The sequence below is a fragment of the Pteropus medius genome, unplaced genomic scaffold, assembly GCF_902729225.1.
Source record: "Pteropus medius unplaced genomic scaffold, Ma_sr-lr_union100, whole genome shotgun sequence".
Lineage (NCBI taxonomy): Eukaryota > Metazoa > Chordata > Mammalia > Chiroptera > Pteropodidae > Pteropus > Pteropus medius.
Genome location: NW_024347790.1, coordinates 2,934,239 through 2,957,749, shown reverse-complemented (window position 1 = coordinate 2,957,749; position 23,511 = coordinate 2,934,239). Strand labels below are relative to the sequence as shown.

At 35.0% G+C, this 23,511-nt stretch overlaps 1 protein-coding gene and 1 pseudogene across 1 annotated transcript in view; both read left to right on the top strand.

Annotated features, from left to right (window-relative positions):
• Positions 1–23,511, top strand: part of MINDY3 (MINDY lysine 48 deubiquitinase 3) — a 397,126-nt gene that overhangs the window by 197,656 nt on the left and 175,959 nt on the right. The window lies entirely within an intron of this gene.
• LOC120614738 (uncharacterized) lies at positions 1,757–1,872 on the top strand (annotated as a pseudogene).

Genomic DNA, 23,511 nt, shown 5'->3' with positions numbered 1-23,511 from the left:
CTAAGATATCTCCTATAAAGTTCCTCTGACTCTTCTAAACTGTAAATTTAATTATATCACTTCCATACTGATAAATCGCCATGCCTCCCACTACTTAGATGACTTAGCCTGGCACATACAGTCTCCCTAGTATGAACGCACAGTTCAAGCTCAATTAAATTGTTTACGCATTTATACATTTGTTAGGCATGCTGAACTGTCTTCTACAAGTGTTGCAACCACACTCCCCTAAAAAACCTGTCTCCCCAAAAGAAATGAACTATGAAGCCATAAAAAACAAACATGGAGGACCTTGAGAAGCACATTACTAAGTGAAAGAAGCCTATCCGAAACGGCCGCATACAGTATGATTCCAATTATATGACATTCTGGACACAGAAAAACTGTGGAGACGGGGACAAGATCAGTGGTTGCCAGGGATTTGGAGGAGGGAAAGATGAATAGGGAGAACACAGGATTTTTAGGGCAGTGAAACTATTCTGTCTGATAATGGCAGATACGTGTCGTTACACATTTTTCAAAACCCATGGAATGCACAAGAATGAACTCTAATGTAAACTGTCGACTTTGGTGATAATAATGCATTTATGGAGTTTACCGTAACAAAGGGACCTCTCTGGTGTAGGATGCGGTCAGTGGGGTGTCTGTGCATGTGTAGGGGCAAAGGGAATGTGGGAACTCTGTCGTTTTTTGCCCTATTTTTCTGTGAATCTGAAACTTCTCTAAAACATAAAGTCTATTTTTAAGTGTCTCCCTAGAGTTTCACCATAGAAAATATGATGAAACTTTAAAATTTTTGCCCACAAGGTAGATGAAAATGGTATCTCAGGGTAGTTATAATTTTAATTTCTCTTATGTATAAAAGAATTTCTTTTTCTGTGAACCCCATTGATATCATCTGTTCATTGTCCTGTGGGGTCCTTGATTTTTCTTACTCATTTTGAAGAGTTCTTTAATAATTTTTAAACAAGTTTTATCGTTTATTCCTTGCTTCGTTGACGTTTCGTCCTTCTTATTTATAAGGTTATTACTTCATTCTAAAAGTTATTTAGTTGCTCTTTTATATAATATCTTTAGTCTTAGGCCATAAACGTTATTCAAATCAGTATATTTCTTCTTCTGTCCACCATTCCATTTCAGCTAGTTAAGTTCTGTATATTATCTCTTACTTGGCTGAAGTCATCCTCTGATATTTTATTCAAGAAGCATTTGGAGGAAGAATATTCCTTGAAAAATTCTAGCATGTTTGATGCTCCTTGTCTGTGTACTTAAATAACTTTGTAGATATCAAATTGATGACTTTTATTTTTAAAAATCTTGAATTTTGCTCTACTTTCTTCAAAAGTTAAATGTTGCTATCCAGAAACCTGATAGCAGCGCAGCGTTTTTCTCTTAAAGTAGGGTGATTGTAGTTCCTGGTTTGTCCATTTGCCTACCTCAACATCTCAGTGCATTTAGCATCTGTCTTGCTCCCTTTTACTGTCAGAAGTGCCCTAATGTGGATGTTAAGTTATATGGCCATCCTGCCTCACATCGACCTGCTCCTTTGGATACTTAAAAGGATTTTCTTTAGCTTTAAAGTTCAATTACTTTCTGGTGGTATGTAATGCTGTTGCAAGTTGAGACAATTTTACAAGACAATGTACACATCTAAAATGTAGATTCAAGGACTATGGTTCCATAGTGTAGCGGTTAGCACGGCTGCTTTACCCACAGAAAGTCCTTGGTTCGCGCCCCAGTGGAGCCACAGTCCACGGTCTACGGCCATGCCACCCTGAACAAACCCAATGTCTGATCTCGGAAGCTAAGCAAGGTCGGGCCTGGTTAGTACTTGGATAGGAGACCACCTAGGAAGACCAGATGCTGTAGGCATAAATAATAATAATAAATAAATAAAATAAAATGTAGATTTAAGTCTTATTGCAGTTTATGAAAGTTTAACTTTAAATCTTTTATTCTGTTATTTCGGTCATCATTTTGATTCTCTTCAGGGGCTCCAATTTTGAGTACCCTTTTCCTGTCTCCTTTATTTATCATTCATTTCTAATTCTTTTTAACACTCATATTGCTGCTTTTAACACTCAGTTGCTTCTTTATAGAAGCAATTGTTTATATAAGTATTTTTCAATTTATGGCAAAGTATGTTGTCACCATTTTCTTTTGTACCATGGTTACATTTTTTAAAAGCATGCTAGTATAGAAATATGAGTAACAAAATGTAATTTAAAATAGAAATCATTAATAATGATAGAGGGGGCATATTTTAAAACTAAAAAGAACAATCTACCAAAGCGATTAAATAATCATTAACTGATAAGCCTTCTACAACATCATCGTAAACTATATAAAGCAAAAAATGAAAAAATGGAAAATCCCATAGGTTTACCATGCTAAGCCGTGGGGAAGTAGGCTGCTTTGCACTCGAAGGTGATCACGCCTGCAGTCGTCTTTGGCATCTCTGTCTTTGCCCTCTCTCCACACTGCTTCAAATGAGTAAGATAGTCATTAGACCCAGCCAGGTGGAATAGGGACGGTTCAGACACTCTCCAACTTTACTAGTGGTTATCTCGGAGTGTGTCCCTTCCCGCCTCCTGAAAGAAGTGAGGTCAGGGCATATCCTGTCTCACCGGGAAACATAATGGCTCTGTAAAGCTTCCTGAAGTGAAGGGAGTAAATGTTTAAGTATGGAACCAGAAGCTAAATAGTTTTCAGGAGAGGAACAAGAAAGGCCCAGTAGCAAAGTGATGAAAGAAAGCATAAGATATTTACCCCATCACTAGGATCAAAAGTCTGTTTCCCTCCAAATCCCTGACACTGCCCCTTGCACAAAGCAGGCATTCTACCACTGTGTATTGACATCAACTAGTCACCCTATAGGAAGGTTTTCAGGACAATAGGGCTGGTTGTTCCTTGTGCACTAAAATGGTGATTCACACACTTAACTGTGATCACAGCATCTCTGATATTTTTGTGGACACTTTCCGTAGTAAGCTGAATCAGCCCCTGCCTCCCCCACCCCCACCAAGATGTCCAATCTCTAATCCCAGAAATTTGTTAATATGTATACCTTATATAGTAAAAAGGACTTTGTGGACGTGATTAAATTAAACATCTTCAGATGAGATTTGCCTGGTGAGTCTAATGTAATCATGGGAGTTTTCTCCTAAGTGGGATGTGAAAAGGCTGGTGTCAGAGAAGGCAATGTGGCCATAACAGCAGAGGCGAAGTGATGCGCGCATGAACCAAGGAACAGTAGAAGCTGCAAAAAGCAGGAAGCGCATTTTCCCCTAGAGCTTCCCAGAGGAACACAGCCTTGCCAGTACTCTGACCGAGGCCCACTGAAACCGACTTGAGACTTCTGTCCTCCAGAACTGTAAGATAGTAAGTTTGTTTACTTTAAGCCAGTAGGTTCGTGGTTATTGGTTGCAACAGCAAAAGGGACCAATACACCTTTCATCACCCCCACCCCTCCCCTCCCCCAGTACCCTTTCATATTCCAAACGTTTTTCTTCCCTCCCTCTCTCAGTTCCTCCACCTCAGGGGTCAGTTCTGCCTACAGCTTGCTTCCTTCCTGTCCCAGATAGTTTCAGCTGATGATTTTCTCAACGTGACATTTAAATTCTGTGACTCCGCCATTTCCATAGGCTGTGTCCTGCCCGTTTCTGCCCGTTTGCCGCCTTCACCTGGAAATTCTTTTTGCTGGGCTCAATTTTCCTGCTCAGTGTTGACAGACAAAACTAGAAGAAGGGTTTTCTTGTTTTTGTCGTCGTTGGGATTTTTTCGTTATGTTTTTATCCTAAAGTTTTCCAGGAATAGAAACACCTTTGTACGATATCTCTCTTGCAGTGAAATCTTGACTCATGTCTCTCTCTCTCTCTCTTTTTTTTTTTTTTTGACGATAATGAGGAAGAGGAAAGATCTAACTTTAATGTGAAATCAAAGATCTGAAATGGACCCTATGAGAGTATTGAACCTTCTGTAGCCCTTTCTTTCAAAATCCAAATGAATCAAAGACTAAATAGATTTGGGATCAAGCTAGTATTGGGCAACTCAGTGAAAAAAGTAATCAGCCTTGTCAGAAATCGAAGCTTAAGGCCAAATTACATTTTAATTCTCTGCTATGCTTGTCTTTTGTTGTTAAGATTGGGAAACTACCTTAGGTGATATCTCTGATGGCTTCATAGCCCTTGTTTTTTCTATTCCAATGAATAATAATAATTAAGAATAAATTTTAGAGTTGATGGGAACCAACATTCCAGCAGTGAAAAGATTGCCTCTGCAGCGTCCTCAACTGATAGTACCAACATCTTCTTAAAATTCTTCAGTGAGCATCCACTCATTCTTAGCCAGAGTTGCCTTTGTGAGAGAATGCAATGAAAAGCATAATGTTCTTCCTCACTTAAACTGAAATTCTCTGTCGCGGACATAGTTTCTTGATTAATCAATTATTTTGATTATATGCACATAAAATCACACGTATGTATTTTTCTTTGTGTATTTAATTAGACACAGGATCAAAGACATGCAAATAAATGCATTTAGCAATTCTCCCTGATTTCTAAAGTAACCCAGACAGATGCCTGCTGAGGCCTCCTGCCCTTCAGAAATGTGGCTGAACTTGGCTTTAATCCCAGATCCAGAGCCTGTGACAGTCCGGAGCCCTACCCACAAGGTTTCTAGCATCCTGATTGAACTTTCACTCTTCTCTCTGACCTCAGGTGGCTCCATCCTCCTAAATCTGGACACACAATATCCACCGTTGTCCACAAACCCTAGCCATTCCACGTGCTTCATAATTTAACTGTAGATTTGGCGGGAGGGGGTCATAATATATGGTGTCAGGGAGAGGTCATAATATGAAAAGTGGATGCTTCTGCCTTTTTGACTCTGCCCCTTACGATTTTTCCCTTCTTTCTTGCTCTTTCCGCTTGACCCAGTCACAGTGTTCCTCTCCTAGCCTCTCGGAGCTGCGTTGTGCTCCAGGCTTCCTGCACAATAGACTTGTTAATTTGCTCCAACAAGCACAATGCCGTCCTCGAAAGGAACACTGGTGGATACACTGGATTCCACCTTGCACACAAAGAAGTGGTGAATCGATCCTATATCTGTCAATGTAGGATGCCCATTTACCTTTTTACTTCCTTCTGTCTCATTGCTGTCTCAAAGGTACCTCTGTCAGGTCTCAGCTGTGGCATCTATCGAAGATGACCCAGAGTGGTACAAAGCACCGGGTGGGGAATCAAAAGACCCGGCCCCGTCAGGGGCTTGCCCTGCTTTTCACCTCGATCGTGTAGCCTCTCAGCGCCTCAGAACTTCACAAAGTTACTGGGAGGATGAAATGGTCCCTCGCACGTGGAAGTAATGTGAAAAGCGCACGGTACCATTACAGGTATCCGTTGCGATTATTCCTGGGATGTTCATTTAAAGCAACCAACAGACCATGTGTCATGGAACACAATTGTGAGGGGCTCACAGTTGACTTGATCAGCTTCCCAGATTTAGCTACATCTTGGCTGCATATTCGGCCAGGAAACTGGAAAGATCTTTTCTGGGGAGAGACTGAGGACTTCCTTCTTTCTTTAGGGCTCACATTCATGAGACTGTCCTTTCTGGGTGTGTGTTTTTTTCTTTTTTAAACAAGTCCACCCCCGGTGCAGATGGTGTAAGGAAGCACAGTGGCAGGACAAAATAACAAACAACAGCAATTACATTTTTTTTTTTTTCCAAATATTCATCCATTTGTAAGCAATTCAGGAGACTGGGAAATGTTTGAGGACGGCTTCAAGGATAAACAAGATGAGCGAAATATAGGGGAGCAATGATGCAGATGCAGGGAATAGTGAAGTGACATTTATTTATGCAGGACTGGGGTAAACAGTTTCATTTTGAGGCAGTTCTCCAGCTCCCTTCAGCAAAGACCCACAGAAGCAAGGTGAAGGGCTGGCAGCAGCTGGGCGAGCGCTCACTGAGTTGGGAAAAACACAGATCTCAGGAGAGGCGATCAGAATGGGCAGAAAGGGTGATGGCAGCTGACACACAGCCCAGGAAGCAGGGACTCATTGTTGCCCCCCGATTCTCTCTGCATGCGTTTAGTAGCCAGTCACTCCGATAGCCACCATCATCTCTGTCCTCCTCTTCCTCCTAAGGCCATCAGTGACCGCCTCGTTGTTAAACACAACAGCTTTACCTCCATTCAGGGCCTCTGTCACTGCTCCCTAACATTTTACGCTGACAACCACTCCTTCTTCTTTGTCAAGTTCTCTTTCCCACTGGCCTTGAGGCCAGCCCTCTCCTGATTGTCTCTCTGTCCCGTAAGCCCTCTGCCCTGGCAGCTCTTTATAGGCCCATACTACAACGTAGAGGTGATGCCAAGCGTTTCGCTCTTGTATTTTTTTTTTTTTCTTTCTTCCTTTCTCATAACCCCCATGTCCTTGGAAACTTCGCTAACTCCTGGTTCACTTGTTGGGGTTTGTTTTTTTTTTCACTCTCAAGCACTGTAGCCTCATCCTTAATTTTTCTTCCTAGTGTGACCAGTTTCAACTACAGCTATAACTGGATGACATCAATATTTCCAACTTGCCCTTTAAAAGTTGAACTCATTCTCTCCTTCCTGAGCCTCCTGCCCCGTGTTCTCTTATGTTAATAACACCACTGTCGCCCACGTGGCCCCCTACCCTACCCATCCCCGCCCCGCCCCAACTCCCACACGTCCCCACAACTAACATTTACACTTTAGTTTTACCTCCGATCCATCCCTCTCTCTCCCCCTCCTCCCGTCCCCTATTCTCTCTTCTTAGCTAATCAGCTACCAAGACTTAACCAATTTTACTAGCTCAGTTTCCTTAACCGTTTCCCATCTCTCCATTTGAGCTGCTGTTATCCCGGAGAAGATTCACCAACTCTCTAACATTTCCTTTTTGCGTACAAAATATTTCAAACTTAAAGAAAAATGCAAAGATAAAGGTCAGAAACATCCGTGAATACCACCCAGATATTGCAAATATTGTTTTACGTGTCGATAACGTAAAACATGGAAAATTGAACCCTTACCTCTGTTGCCATCACTGCTATCTATGTCCCTTGTCACCCTTCTTGAAGTCATACTGTTCTGAAATTGGAAAATACCATTCCCAGCCATTTCTATACTGTGAATAAATGTGGATACATTTATAACATATGGCGTCGTTTTATGGATTTTTAAAAAATCTTACAAATGGTGTAGTGTGCATTCACTCTTTTGTTTTATCACCTAATGTTATGCTTTTGAGACTAGTCCTTGTTGGTTCATTCATTTTAATTAATGTATCGCTTTCACTGAATGATTATGCCACAATTTATCCATTACTGTATTGATGTATATCGTTCCCGGCTTCTCATAAATACAGTATATATTGAACAACACACAACTCTGTGTACCTGTTAAAAACGTTTTAGGTTATGCATCTGGAAGTGAAATTACTGAGCATGAGCATCCTCAGCTTTCCTGGAAATTTTTGCCAATTTGTCCTCTAAAGCAATGGATAAAAACACAATATCTGCTCCACATGTTTTTGCCAACTTTTAATACTATCAGGATTTTTAATTTTTGCTAATTTGATGAATGTAAAATTCTGATTGTTGCTTCAAAATACATGTGCATGGATCCTGATGAGATTAATCATCTTTTCATGAATTTACTATTTAGATTTTCTATATATGACTCAAGCTTATCAGTTGGTTATTTTTCTTTTGAGTTTTTATTCTTATTCATTTATATGATTTATTAAATATTCTGTATGTCTTCTTTTGCTTATATGCAAATACATTTCTACAGTTTATCTTATTTTAAAAATGGCATATGACATCCTTCATTGTATAAAAAATATTTAGTGAGGCCAGATTTTTTACAATTTTTCTTTTCTTTACAATTTTTTTACTTTAAATTTTATTTACTTATTTATTTAAATTAGTTTCACGTATACAGTACATTGGTTAGACATCTATATAGTCCATAAAACGATCCCCCCAATTGCTCCCTCCCTCCCCTGGCCCTCCACCTAGCCATCATATTAATGCTAACTGCATTCCCTCTGCCATGCTCCCCATCCCCGTGACTAACTATCAGCTACTAATTTGTACTTCTTTAACTCTTCACACCATTCTCCTAGCCCCTCAAACCCACTCCCCTTTGTCCATCACCAAATTGTCCATTATATTCGTGAGTCTGTTTTTGATTAGTTCGTTCTTTTTGTTCCTTAGATTCCGCATATAAGTGAAATCATATGGTATTTATCTTTGTCTGACTTACTTCACTCAGCACAATGTTTCAGTCTTATTTAAGAACTATTTCTCTGTCTAAACATCTCTTCTATTTTTTAAACAATTTTTTATTTTTTTGTTATTCTTTAGCACCACTTGGCAATAACACCTGTGTCATATGTATGACAGGTCTTGACAGCTAGCAGTATACATCTTTCAGTTACATATTCTTCATGAAGATTTCTCTATCCTTGGACCCTTGATTAAATCATTTTCTCTAGTTATAAAATATAAATTGTATAATTAGCTTTTCAGTTCCCACAAACTGTTTAGATTCTTATTGATACTGCATTTAATTTATGAAATTTATGGAACATTTCAGAGATGGTCAGTATCTTTCCAGTGTTGAATCTTCAGATCCACAAGCATGGCATATTCTTTCATTTTCTTGGGTCTTGTTTAACCCTCATAATAACATTTTGTTAGCTTTTAGTGTATAGTAAAGTATAATGTTTTGACATCGCTTGTTAGATTTATTCCAATTTGATGGTTTGGATGCTATTGTAAATTCTTACCATTTTGTAAATTTACTTTCAGAATTTGTCAGTGATATATAGAAAATTTGTCAGTGATATACAGTTTATTCTTGTATTTTAACCATATGCATAGTGATTTTTATATATTTGTTTATTAATTCCCGTAACTTGTCTGTAGGCACAAAAGTGTAATCTGAAAATAATATTTTTTTTCCTCTTCTTTTTGAATCATTTTAATATTTGTCTTGCCTTACTGTATTGGCTAAGATGTCCAGTATAATATTGGAATATTGAAAGAGACTTTTTCTCTTCTTGATTTCAGAAGAAAAGCTTTCCGTATTTTATCATTAAACATGAAGTTTTCTATTGGTTTTATTTGTAGTTACTCTTTATTGATATAGTGGTTTTCCTTTTGTTCTTGGTTTGCCAAGAATTTCTATCATGAATGAGCATTGAAGTTTGTCAAATGCTTTGTCGTCTATCAAGCTGATCATATTCTTCTTCCTCTCAGTTCAGGTGATCAACTAAATTATCAAGTGGTAAGCCACCTTGCATTCCTTAAATTAGACTCAGTTGGAACTGTTGTATTATCTATATCTCTGTATTAAATGTACTAATATTTTATTTCATTTTTTTGCATCTAATGTCATGGAATGGATTAGCCTTAACTTTCACTTTCTCATAATGTCTTCGTTGGGTTTTCTATCAAGTTTACTCTGGCTTCATAAAAAGAATTGGCAAGTGTTTCTTCTTTCTGTGTTGTGCAAGAGTTTGTATATGACGATGTGCGTTTTCTTCTTAAATATGTGGAATAACTCACCGATAAAGCCATCTGGTTGTGGAGTTTCCCTTGTGAGACTGTTTTAAATCATTCAGTATATTTAGTATAAAAAGAACTACTCAAAGTTTCTATTTCTACTATTTTCCTAGAAATTTTTCAATTTCATCTAAATTCTTAAATTTATTGTCATGAAGTTAGTTGCTTGTGTCTTCCCATTATCTTTCTAATGAAATTTATGTCTGGAGAAATGTCTAGTTTTTCTTTCCTGATATGATAATTTGTGATTTTTTCCTCATTGATATTTTCAGAGAATCAACTTTAGGTTTTGTTTAATTTCTTTGTTTTTTATTGTTTCGATTTTTGCTGTTATTTTTATTTACCTCTTTCTGTTTTGTTTGGGTTTCTTTGTAGGATTCTTTTTTCTTTCTTTTTTTTTTTTTACTTTCTTAAGACAGAAGTTGAGTTAACTCGTGTTTAGCCTAAATTCTTTCTAGCAAATACATTTAAGATTATAAATTTCCCTGTAGGCACTGATTTCCCTATATCCCATGGTTTGAAAATCATTTTATTCCAAATCTTTTTTAAGTTCCACTTTTTTTTTGTTCTTGGGTTGTTTAGAAGTATATTGTTTGATATCTAAATAGCTTTGATATTTCTTAGTTGTTTTGACATCATTTTCTAGCTTAATTATTCTCTGATTAAAGAACATGTGACAAATTTAAAAGTTTATCAAATCTTCCTTTCTGGAACCCCCGCCATGATTTTATACAGTGTATAGTGTTGTTCATATTTTCACATAAACTCAAATTTTAGATTCCTTTTGGGGACGAAAACAGGCTCTTCATCATTTACATGTTATATCTGAGTTGCAAAGATTATCTCTCCCCTTGATGTTTTTGTGATTCCTGTACTCATTCCCCCATTCAATCTTGGCTGCCGCAGTCAGAGAAATGCAAAGACACTCTTTTCTTAACTTCTGTAGAGAAAACTTAGCAACAAGCAGTCATTGCTCCAGGTCTCTCAAATTTGTTTCTGCTTATTCTGTCAGCTATTGATGAAGATAGATTAATGTCACATTATAATTGTGAATTTATAATATCTCTCCTTTAGGTCTGTACAGTTTTGATTTTTAAAGTTACCTAATGGGTATATACAGATTTAGAATTATATTAAATTCACTGTGCATTGAAACCCATAATTTTTATGAAATATTCCTATTTATTTCTAGATTTGCTTTAGTTTTCTATGACAGTTATTACTATGGCTACAGAAACTATCTTTTGATTAATGTTTGTATAATTAATATTATTTTCCCCCCAATGTTTTTGTGTTATTTTATTCAGGATATGTTTCTTATAAGCAGCTTACATTAAATTTCGATTTTGTAACCAATCTATCAACCTTAGTGTTCAAATTGGATTACATAGCTCATGTACACTTAATGAATTACAACTCTATTTGTTTTTAAACTACACCCTAAAATGTTTTCCCTCTTCACCCCTTCCTATTTTATATTCTTCTTTGTTTTATTTTCTCTTCTGTTTTATTAATAAGTGTCTTTATTATTTGGTTTTTCCTTCTATTAACTAGTTCACTCTACACTATTTTCCTATTCCTTTAATGGTTGCCTTATAACTTACAATATGGATATTTTACTTAATAAAATCTTATGAAAATTATTACCAAGAGTTGCCAAGATAATTCTAGACCATATCAACTTTATTTACCCTCTTACATCTTTGTATCATTGTCATAATACAGGTTAATTTTACACATATTTCTTCCAGTTTTATTGAGAAATAATTGAAATATATCACTATATAATTTTAAGATACATAGCATGATGGTTTGATTTACACATATTGTGAAATGTTTACCACCATAGATTTAGTTAACGTTTATTATCTCATATAGATATAATAAAAAAAGAAAAAATTTCCCCTTGTGATGAGAGCTCTTAAGATCTAGCCTCTTGATAACTTTTCTGTATATCATACAGCACTATTAGCTATAGTCATGATGTTGTATGTTACATCCTTAGTACTTATAACTGGAAGTTTGTACCTTTTTACTACCTCCTCCATTTCTCCTTTCCTTCACCCCACAGCTTCTGGTAACCACATATCTGATCTCTTTTTCTCCGAGTTTGGTATTTTGTTTTGTTTTAGATTCCACATATAGGTGATATCATATAGTATTTATCTTATTTCACTTAACATAATTTTCTCAGGGTCCATCCGTGTTGTTGCAAATGGTAAGATTTCCTCATTTTTTATGGCCAAATAATATTCCATTGTATATTCTATACACCACAATTTCTTTATCCATTCATTCATCAATGACTCTTAGATCCATTAGGTTATTTCCCTGTCTTAATTCTTTTAAATAATGCTGTAATGAATATGAGAGTACAGATATCTTTTCAAAGTAGTGTTTTTGTTTCCTTTTGGACATATTCCCAGAAGTGGAATTACCGGATCATATAGTAGTTCCATATTTAATTTTTTAAGAGACCTCTCTACTGTTTTCCATAGTGGCCGTACCAATTTACAGTTCACCAACTGCATACGGGTTCCCTTTTTCCACATTCGTGTCAGCATTTGTTATCTTCTCTTTTTTCCGGTCATGTCAGCATTTGTTATCTCCTGTCTTTTTGATGGTGGCCATTCTAACAGGTATGATTTGTGGTTTTAATTTGCATTTCCCTAATGAATAGTGATGTTGAGCATTTTTTTCATTTACCTGTTGGCCATTTGTATGTCTTCTTTGGAAAAAAAGAAATGTCTCGTCAGATCCTTGTCCATTTTTTAATTGGATGATGCTGCTGATGATGATTGTTTCTATTGAGTTGTATAAGTTCTTTATATATTTTGGCTATTAATCCCTTATCAGATATATGGTTTGCAAATGTGTTTTTCTTATTCCATAGGTTGTCTTTTCACTTTGTTTGGTTCACTTTGATGGTTTCTTTAGCTGCACCACACATACCTTAAACACCCAAGATAGTATCCGTTGTTTTGTATGATAAATAATCATTTATATTTATATACGTTTTTCCTTTTTCAAGGTTCTTCATTCATTATTACATTTCTGTCTGGTATCATCTCACTTCCATTGAACCTCTCCTAGAATTATTTTAGTGTAGGTCAACTGGTAAAAGTTTTTCTCACTTTTGTTTAAAAATATGATCATTATTAAAGAGATTTTTTTCCTCTGGTTATAAAGTTCAAAGTTTGCAGTTTTTCTCTCATCATTTTAAAGATAACATTGTTTTTTTCTCTGGCATCTATAGAATTTGTTGGAAAAACCAGATTAAGTCTTATAATTGCTCTCTAAAGTTAATGTTTTATTTTTCTATAACATGAAGATTTCTCTGTCTTTGATTTTCAGCAGTTTGACTAATGTTCTTACATGTGATATTCTTTATATTTACCCTAATCGAGGCATACAGATCTAGAATCTGTGAGTTGATGTTTTTAATCAGCACTGGAAAATACTTGCTATTATATCTTTAAAAAACGCTTAGCCATGTTTTCTCTTTTCTTCTTTTAAGACTTCAGTTACACAATTTTAAAGATGTTTTCCTATGCCTTACATGTGTCTTATGTTCTTTCCTGTTTTTTATTTGTGTGTGTGTGTGTGTCTCAGTTTGTATATTTTCTACTGACCTGTCTTCCATTTCAGTAATCTTATTCTTCATATGTGTTTTTGATGAAGTGAGTTTTTCCAAAACCTCTGACTGTTTTTAATTGCGTTGATTGTTTTCATATTATTGAGTTTAGGGAGTTCTTTTACATGCTAGAAAGTTCTTTATCAAAAATGTGTTTTTTAAATAGTTTTTCTCAATTTCTGATTTATCTTTCTGTTCTCTAACAGTGACTTTCAAAGAAAAGAAATTCTTTTTTTTATTATTGAGATATAATTGAGATACAACAGTTGAGTTTTAGGTGTGCAATGTAATATTTGTATATATTGTGAAATGATCACCACAGTAAGTCTAGCTAATATCCATCACCATACATATTTACAGAATTTTTTTTGTGATAAGAACTGTTAATATTTATTCTCTTAGCAACTTTCGATATGCAATACTGTATCATTAACTATAGTTTTCATGTTGTACATTATATCTCCATAACTTATTTACTTATAGCTGGAAGTTTCTACCTTTGGACTCTGTCACCCATTTTGTCCATGCCCCTCATATCTGGCAACCAACAATTTGTTCTCTCTGACTTTCATTTTTATTCTTAATTTGATGAAAGTCATTTTACCATTTTTATATGTATTATATGTATTGTGTTTTGGTTTCATACCCAAGATATCGTCATCAAATGCAAAGTCACAAAGATTTATTCTTATCTTTTCCTCTGGGTTTTATAATTTTATATTTTACATTCAGGCTTATGATCTATTTTTGAGTTAATTTTTGTATTTGGTGCAGAATATGTTACTTTTATTCATATGGATATCCAGTTGTTTCAGTACCATTTGTTACACTAAATATTCTTTCTCCATTGAATTGCCATTTCCCTTTTGTCAAAAATCAATTGAGTATTTATGTGTAGTTCTGTTCTCTTCCGCTGAACTATGTATTTATTCTTTCATCCATACCACAATGTCTTGATTTCTATATCTTTATAATTTAAAAGTCTTGAAATAAGGTATTTGAAGATTTTTTAATATCTTCCTGTTATCAATTTCTAATTTCATTTTTATGGTTAAAGAAAATACTTTGCAGGATTTCTATTCTTTTAAATTTCCTATTTCCTTTTATGGTCTAGAATATCTTAGTTAAAGTTCTATGGGCACTTGAGAAGAATATTTATTCTGTTATTATTGAGTGGCGAGTTCTATAAATGTCAGTTAAATCAAATTGGTTCAACTGTTGTTGACATCTTCCATATCTTTACTGATTTCCTGCCTTCTTGTTTTATTAATGAGAGAGAAACATAGTCTCCCATTATAATTATGGCCTTGTCTATTTCTTTTATCAGTTTTAAATATTTGCCTCATGTATTTTTAAGCACTACTGTTAGGTGCATGCACATATTGGATTATTATATTTCCTCGATACACTGGTCCTTTATTGTTAAATAACTTTACTCTTTAACTCTCATAATATTCCTTATTATGAAATCAACTTTTTATAATATCAGTGTAATTAGTTTATTTGGTTTTTGTTTGAATGGTTCATTTCTTACCATTCTTTTTCTTTTCATTTATCTACATACTTATATTTACAGTGTGTTATAGATAGTATACAGCTGAGTCCTTTATTTTAAATTATAAATTATGTATAAATTATAGTGGGTTTCTTATTGATGGTATGCCGTTGGGTCATTTAATTTTTAATCTAGATAGACAAGCTCTGTTTTTAATGGCTATTAAATATAAATATACTATTTATATATAATTATTGATATTATTAATAAAAATGGATCATCTTTCTAATTAATTTCTATTTGTTTCATCTGTTCTTTGGTATTTTTTTCCCCGTTTTTCTGCCTTCTATTGGATAGAGTACATTGTGATTCCATTTTTATCTCCACTATTAGCTTATCACTTAATAGATTCTTTAAAAAGACATTCATTATTTCCCTAGAGTTTATATATACATCTTTAATCACAGCCTACCTTCAGTAATATACAATTCAACATGTATTGTAATGATCTTGCAATAGTGTACTCCCAGTTATTAACTTCCATCTTTTATGCTATGGTTGCCATATAGATTTTAAGTTTGCTATATACAATACACAGAATACTAACACACAGCATTACTTCTACTTTTATTTTAGATAGACAGTTTTTATATTGGAGCAATTTAAGTAAGAAGATAATAAATTTTATATATATATATATTCATATCATTTTCAGCACTCTTTATTTCTTCCTGTAGATCTTAGTTTCTGTCTGGTATCCTGTTCCCTCTGCTTAAAGAAATTCCTTTAACATTTCTTGTAGCACGTGCATTCTAGTTATTAATACTTTCAGTTTTGATTTGTCTAAAGACTTATTTATTTCCCTTTCATCACTGAAAGAGATTTTCATTGGGTATATAAATTGAGGTTGACTTTTTTGTTTACATTTTACCTTTAAAGATCTCAATAAACTATTTCTTACCTTTCATTGTTTCTTATTTATAAGTCTGATGTAATTCTTAACTTTGTTTCTCTGGATGTAATATGTCTTTTTTCCAGATAGTTTCAAGACTTTGTCTTTGTTTTTAGCACTTTATTCGTCTGGTGTTCTTTTTTGGTATTTGCCCTGGTTGATTTCCTCTGAGAACTTTGGAAATGTTTTGGTATCTTTCATTAATTCTGAAAAATTCTCAGCCACTATTTCTTTAATTTTTTTCCCCATTTTTTTTTCTGAGATTCCAGTTTCATATATGTTAGACTGTTTGATATTGACCCACAGATATTGGATGTTCTGTTTAGGTTTTTGTTTGGTTGGTTAGTTGGTTGGTTAGGGTAATTTCTATTGATCTATGTTGAATTCACAAATTATTTCCTCACCTGTGTCAAATTCTTTGATTTAGATGAACCCATTTAAGACCTATTTTATTCTTGTTATTGTGTACCTTATTTTTACATTTTCATTTAATTTTTTCTTATACTTTTTCTCCCTCTGTAGATATTTCCCATCTATTCACATATGTTGTCCACTTTTTCCATTATTAATCATATTTATACTTTAATTATAGTTATTTTAAATTCCTTATATGACAGTGCCAACATCTGGGTCATATTGGAGTCTGGTTCTATTGATTTCCTTGACATCATGTTACTTTTTATTGCCTCTTTATGTTTCTCATAATCCTTGTTTCAGTGCTAGGCATCTTTTATTGAACAGTAGGGTCTGAAGAAATAGTATTTATGCCTGGAAATTGGCACACATCTTCATTTGGTAGGTTATCAGTATGGGGATTGGACCAGTGTAGCCATGACTTGACCTGGATTTGGTTTATTGTTTTTGCTATGGTCATCTTTAGTGTACCCCAGGATTCATATTCTTCTAGTGACATTTCGTGCTTAGGATAATGGCTGTATTTTTAGAATATTTTTTTATTAATGTTTCTGTTCTGCCTTCTGCGTGAGGTGTTCCCTGTGACCTCAACTCTCTAATACATTCAAAAAAACATTAAGATTTCATAGACTAGCCATCTTTTTCTTGTTGTAAGGTGGTCGCAATATTCTCTTCAGCTTTCTCCATCTTAAGCAGAATCTCTGAATACTTGATTTTCAAGTTTCTCTCTGACTACAGTATTCTGATACAATATCAAGACCAGGAAATCTCAGAAAGAGATTGTCCAGAACATTTTAAGAGAGATTGGAAAATGGATTGATAGGCTGAGTTTTGAACATTTTTGCTGGGTGGCCATAATTTTAACATGTGCAACCACGATTGATTGGTAAGAAAATTCAGCTAATTAAAATTAATAATAATGACTAACATTTATCAAGTGCTTAAAATGGACTAGGTACAATGCAAGGTGTTTTACATCTCATATCATTTCATTATCTTACCACTGCTATAAGACAGGAACTGATATGATTATGATCTCCACTTTATACTAGGGGAAACAGAGGTTCAGAAAGCAAGTGACCTGCCCTGTATCACACCACTATAAAGTGTTCTATAAAGTTTCAGAAACCACAGTCTTGACCACTATGCTATGCTCTTTTCTTTTAGAATTACTGGGTTATTATTTGTTTTTTCTCTTGTAAAAGGCTCTCTACTTACCTGTTCTTCTATGCTTCCTTTGTGATATTTTTAAAAGAGCAAATGCTTAAGAGTTTGGCAAAGTATCCTATCTATCACTAGTTTTGAATTTATTTTTCCCTTACAAAAGATTGATGAGTTGTCTACCTTTTAAACTTTGTATATTATTTACTATACAATATAAAGTTGGTAAAAGTTTTGAGAATGGGGTACAGAAAAATTCTGTATTTTTATTCTGAAACAGTTGTTTATCTCTCAGTTTTAGGAGAGTTGGTCTGCTTATAAATTCCATCACTCTCTTGCTGCTATTTCTGTCTAGCAAATTATTTCTTTATTCACAAGGCAATAAAAGGTCACTGGAAAGAAGAATATAATATTCACTCTCATAAAATAAAGTTAAACAGTATTTAGCATTTATATCTTTCCAGCGTAGTAAACAAAATATGGTTTATTTGACTCAATGAAGACCTATGATACCAAAAAAGATAAATCTAATGATTTGTTTTAACATAGGAAGATAAATCTTGCACAGTGTGCCCTCAGTGATGACACGTTACCATTGTTCTAGTTTTCTGTAAAATTAAATGGAAGGACAGAGCAGACTTGGCTTCTTGTTATAAACCATCCAGATCCTAGTCCAGGGCTACAGTCTAAAGAAATCAACTGAATAAATGCAATTCATTTTTCTGTTTAGTTGCTTTGCCTTAATGCTACTTATTGAAATAAGATTGACAGTGTTTTATATTTGTAAGAGAGAATAGAAAAAGAAAAGGTCGATTGTTCTTTTTAATTTCCTTCAATTTCAGTGAGTGGGGAAAAATTAAGTTTTCTGACCTTTCATCACAGATGTCAGGAGAAATTTTTCTTTTTTATATGTTTTTCAGATAGTCATATATGTAGTTAAAAGTTAGCAATTGCATGATTAAAACTGGGTTAGGAATTTAAATGTAAATTTTTATTTTTATAAAAATTGCTATAAATGTTATTTAAAAATTATTTTGTACAAAATTGGCTTAGGAAAATGTTCCTTTGTAGTTCCAGTCACTTTCGTTGACATAATTAAAATAATACAACTAAAATATAGTAAGTTAGTGTCTTTGAACAATCCAGATATCAAAATAATGCACCCCTTCTTATAAACTACATGGCTTTAAATATTTTTCTGCAGAGTTCTTTTCAGCAGAAATACAGTAATCAAAAAAATTGGAAAATCAAAGAAAAGAATAGCAACAGAAGTAAATGTTTCAAGCCACAGAGAGGTCAGTTTTCGTACCCTATTTATCAATCTAAGCATTTCCACAAGGTTCTGATACTTTTCCATGTTGTCAAAGTAAATCTGCTTTTAAAACATGCTAATTTCCTCATAAGTTATTTACCAAGGGAAAAAAAAAGAAAAAGAAAAGGAAGAAGAGCCATCTTGTACCACTGTATCGCTAGTCTTTTTTCCAATTTCTTTTTTACACATTTTGTTTCTCATTATCAAATAAAAATCTGTCTCTTGCTTTTTTAAGGCTTTTACAAAGGACTCTCTTCATTGAACAGCAGAGTGTGGCCTTTTCTTTTTATCTCTCTAATTAAAACATTGCCACCTGGGGAAGCTATCTGTTAGTTCTCAGTAAGTGGCACTTATTTTGATCTCTTTGGGGATGGCAAGAAAAAATGATGAAGTGAACAGAAATATTCTGGCCCCTAAAATTAGATAAAACCCCACTAATATGCAACCTACAGAGTCCTCAGGGTCTTCAGAATTGTCACTCAGTAATTGATTTCAACATAAATCAACTCGCTTTCACTCTATAGCTCAGCTGTGCTGAGATCATTTTTTAAAGGAATTTAATAGTCCAGGATTGTTTATGCCTTATAGAATCCTACATCTACATTTCCTTTCTTAACTGATTGTCTGAAGTGTGATTCAAAGACCATACATCATGGTATAACTCCAGTACTTGGTAGACTCTTAATTCTGGCTGCATTGTGTATGCATTTTTGCCTTCAACTAAGCCTTAATGTATTTGGCCAACATAATTGTCTGGGATGGTGAGAGATTTTGTTTGTTTTGCTTTCAGTAGAAAAGTCTTATTCTCTAATTAGCAAAGGCATAGGCAAGATCTTGATAATTGTGTAAACCAATGCCTTTACATCTTTTCTCATGTCCCAAGGGTGTCAATAGGCCATGTGTAATGGATGCATTGACTTAATTTTGGTTTGCTTTTAAAAAGATTTTTTATGAGGTTCTTTAGTCCTAATAAAGAATGTCAAGAAAACAGAATAATCAGCTCATGTTTAATGAGCCTTCATAAATATTATGAGTGTTTGAGTGTCTGCAGTATAATTAAAGAGCAATTTCTCAAGAAATTTAGTTTCTAACATCTAGCCAGGCAAATATTCAGAGAGACAGTATGTGTTTAGATGGCTCATGTATGCAATTCATGTCAGAATTTTGACTAGAATATGTGATAAAGGGTATCTACTAGTAAGAAAAACAGAGTAACTGGTGGCTGTGTGGGAAGTATTTAATCCACAGAAGTTGTTTACCTGAAAGAAAAATGGTCAGATTGACTTTGTACAACAAGAATGTGAGCCCTAGTTCAGAAAGTGGCGATTTCACTAGAAAGACGGCATTGGATTTAGTCAGAAAACTTAAATGTCATTCCTAGCTCTGCCACTGTGTGCCATGTGATCTTAACCAACTCATTCGACCTTCCTAGAGATTTCTCTGGAATGCTTATCCATAAAATGAGCAGAAGACCTTTTGCCTCCAAGGTCATGTCTAACCCCACAATCTAAAGAGAAAGTACCAGTAGAAAATAATCAGAGAATCTTTTGCGTACAGACTGACCAGACACCCCCTAACGTAGAAAAAAAAATGATTTCCTACTTTATAAGCCCCTTAACAAGACTGCCAGAAAACAGAACTTTATTCCAAGAAACGTTAACTCTATAGCTATCCTTGAGAAGCACTTAAAACAAATTACCTTTTATCTGATAAGTGTTTAGCATATATCAGAAGATGTTTCTGATATACAACATAGATAGAATTAGCTAAGCAAGGCTTATACTTTAATTTTATAACAGGATAGATTTGTGGAAAGAGCTTGGGCTTTAAAATCAAATAGACAAGTTTAATTCTGGCCTTGCCACTCTCAAAGTAAGTGAATGTGAGCAAGCTACTTAACCTCTCTAAATATGAGTTTGATTACTTTTGAGTTCAATATTGCATATTTCAGAGAAGACCTAGGATCCAATGCATTAAGATATGTAAGAGTCTAGTGCTGTACCTACCACTCAGTAGGTATTCAATAGATACTCGTTCCCCTTAAGAAAATTAAAGATTAATACATTAAAAATAGGCATTTTTATTTTGCCACTTACCACCTGGCTTAGTTTGTTATTGGTCAGAGTGAGCTCTGCTGATAAAAGAGATTGTTCACAGAAAGAAAGCAAACACAGTTGTAGATATGAAGAAAACAATCTCATTTATAACAGCATCAAAAAGAATAAAATATTTAGAAATAAACTTAACCAAAGTGATAAAAGTCTTGTACACTGAAAACTACAAAATATTGATAAAATAAGTTAAAGACACAAGTAAATAGAAAGATATCCCATGCTCATGTATTGGAAGGTTTAATATTCTTAAAATGTCCATATTTCCCAAAGGGATCTACAGATTCATTGCAGTCCCTATCAAAATCCCAATGGCATTTTTTTTAAACAGAAATAGAAAAATACTAAAATTCGTATGGAACCACGAAATACCCCAAATAGCCAAAGCATTCTTGAGAAAGAACAAAGATGAAGGCATCACATTTTCAGATATCAAACTATATTATAAAGCTATAGGAATTAAAGCAGTATAGTACTGACATAAAAACAGACCAGTAGAACAGAATAGATAGACTAGAAATCAACCCATGCATATATAGCCAATTTGTTCTTCGAATACACAATAGAAAAAAGTAGCCTGTTCCACAAACTGCATGGGGCAAATGAAACCCAGATACTAAAGAACGAAATTAGACCCCTATCTTATACCCTACACAAAATTAAAATAGATTCAAGACTCAAACTTAACAATTGAAACTATAAAACTCCTAGGAGAAAACATAGAGGAAAAGCATCATGACATTGGTCTCGGCAACGATTTCTTGGATATAAAATAACCCTGATTAAAAAATAGGCAAAGATTCAAATAGGTATTTCTCCAAAGAAGACATACAAAGGCCACCAAGTATATGGAAAAATGTTCAAACATCACTAATCATCAGACAAATATAAATCATAACCACAGTGAGAAATCATCCCATACTTTTTAGGATGGCTATTATTAAAAAGAGAGGAGATAACAAATCTTAACAAGGACTTTGACAACTTGGAACCATTATACACTGTTAGAAATATAAAATGCATAGCAGCTGCTATGCATAACAGTATGGGGGTCCCTCAACAAAATTAAAATAGAACTACCATATGATCCAGAATGTGTACTTCCGGGTATATGTCCAAACAAATTGAAATCAAGATCTCGAAGTGACATCTGCACTCCCGTGTTCTTAGCAGCATTACTCGCAATAGTCAAGATATGGAAACAACCTAAATGTCCATTTACAGATGAATGGATAAAGAAAACATGGTATACACAGACACAGTGGAATATTACTCAGCCTTAAAAAGGGAGGAAACCCTGCTCTACATAACAGCATGATGAACCTGGAGGACATTATGCTAGGTGAAACAAACCAGTAACAGGACAGATGTTGCATGCTTCCGCTGCTGTGAGCTATTCAAAATAGACAGTGGAACTCCTGGAAGCAGAGAATAGAATGGTGGGTGCCAGGTGCTGTGGGAAGGAGGAAATGGGAGCTGCTGTTCAGGTGTAAAGTTTAAAGTTGCAGCTATGCAAAAAAGAATAAGTTCTGGAGATCTGCTGTACAACATTGTACCTATAGCAAATAATATTATTCTGTGTACTCAAGTATGTGTTAAGAGGGATGGTTTCAAGCTGTGTCCTTACCACGATGGAAAAAGGAAACACAGAGACCCTTATCCAGTCCTGTTCCACTGTACTCGTATGAATGAGTAAGAGAAAAAAATTCCTCTATCAGTCCATGATTTGTTATAGCACCCATCCACCCAAGCATCATACAGAAGACTCCACTTGCATATTTCACGCAGATTTCGTTTCATCCCCAATACTGGTCAGTCTGCCATCCATTCACAAGGCCGTGGCCACCCATCCCACCAGAAGGAAGAATGTCTTGATGCATCTCGTCAAACTGAGTGCCTCCCAAGAGAAGGTGAATCAAAGTATGTGGCTGTCTGTGGAACAGTTTGCAGTTAGCAAGGGAGGCACTCATGAAATTCCTATTTGATTGATAAAGTCCATTTTTGGTTTTCTGCAGATCTCTATGAAAATACATCAAGGTCACTAAAACAGAGTTTGCTTTGTAATGTTTCTATCAGGTCAACACACTTATCATATGAACAGAGCATAGAACTTCACTGTCCCTGATTACATTTCAGAAGCATCTTCATTCATGCCTGAGAAAACACAGTTTGAAATAAGACCAGCTGAACGGTGCCTATGAACCCTGCTAATGAGCAAATACAATTTTTTGTCATTGGCAGACAGCCCTCGGTGTGTTTGGGGCTTGTATTGCAGAGAGGACTACTGTGTGAGGTTCACGCTAGCAGAAGAAATGCTTCCTGACCAGAGGCCTGAGGCAGCTTGCAGGGTGCGCATGCTCTGTGGCAGGTGCCAGTCTGGCCCAAGTCCGTTTTTGAGGGTTGTTCATAAAAGTAAACTTCTTTATCTGAAAGACAATCTCTTTTGAGAGACTAATCTCTTGTGATGTTTGACTATCCCTAGACATGGGCAGGGCATAGACATGTCTGCCTAGTCAGCAACCTTTTCTGCAAAGTCCTCTGACTTCTCTGTCTCATCGAGAGAGGGCTTTTAGGGCAGGCAGAGGATGGTCTACCAGTATGCTCCATGCAGTATTGAGCTACTGAGTACACCATCAGCCTTCATTAAAGCATTTGCAATCATGATGAAATTGGTAATGTTGGAGGAATCCATGAAGGGAGATAAGGGTACCCATGACTAAATGAGAGCTTCAGAGATGGCGAAAAATAAAATAGAATAAGAAAATATTGTAAGTCATCTAGGCCACAGGTCCTTGACCTCCGGCCTGCAGACCAGTACTGGTCCATGGCCTGTTAGGAACC